This window comes from Geospiza fortis, unplaced genomic scaffold, assembly GCF_000277835.1.
Source record: "Geospiza fortis unplaced genomic scaffold, GeoFor_1.0 scaffold327, whole genome shotgun sequence".
In the NCBI taxonomy this organism is placed as follows: domain Eukaryota; kingdom Metazoa; phylum Chordata; class Aves; order Passeriformes; family Thraupidae; genus Geospiza; species Geospiza fortis.
The window spans coordinates 361,518-362,112 of NW_005054410.1; positions in this window are offsets into that span (position 1 = coordinate 361,518).

The following is a 595-nucleotide window of genomic DNA, read 5'->3' on the forward strand; positions in this document are numbered from 1 at the left end:
AGAAAAGGGATAGGGACCCAGAGCATGTTGGTGCTGCGCCTCGCCCGGGAACCCATGGAGCCTCCACGCCTGTCACCCATGGAAATCAATTTCCTGTTGAATGGTGCCTGTAGTCAAGAACGAGATGCTCAAAGTCCCATTGTAGCCTGACACAATGAAAATAAAACCCGAGGACAATACAGATGCTGATGTCTTTACTTGCTTTGATAACAATGACACCAGTAAACAATGATGTTTAAGTGCACTTGCATGGTTCTTAAATTAAAAACAAGATAGCCAAGGGCAGTGAGAAGTCACGAGTATTCCTGCGACTGGCACAGAGAAGGGCCCCTTATTTACTTCAAGCTGGAAACAAACCCTGCAGTGTGGGGATGACCATGGTACCTTTGTAAGGGGGTGACAGCTTCCAGGCTCTCAATTCTGTTGTGATTCCCATTCCACAAAACTCCATTTACATAGTCACAAGAGCAGTGGGGCTTGAGGCTGGGGCATTGCAACGTGTTTGATATGGGCACTGAGACCTGTTCTCTGTGGGTGCTTCAGAAGAGAAAGAAAATGGAGTGCTAAAAAAACCTCTTCCTGCTTTCCTCCTTTC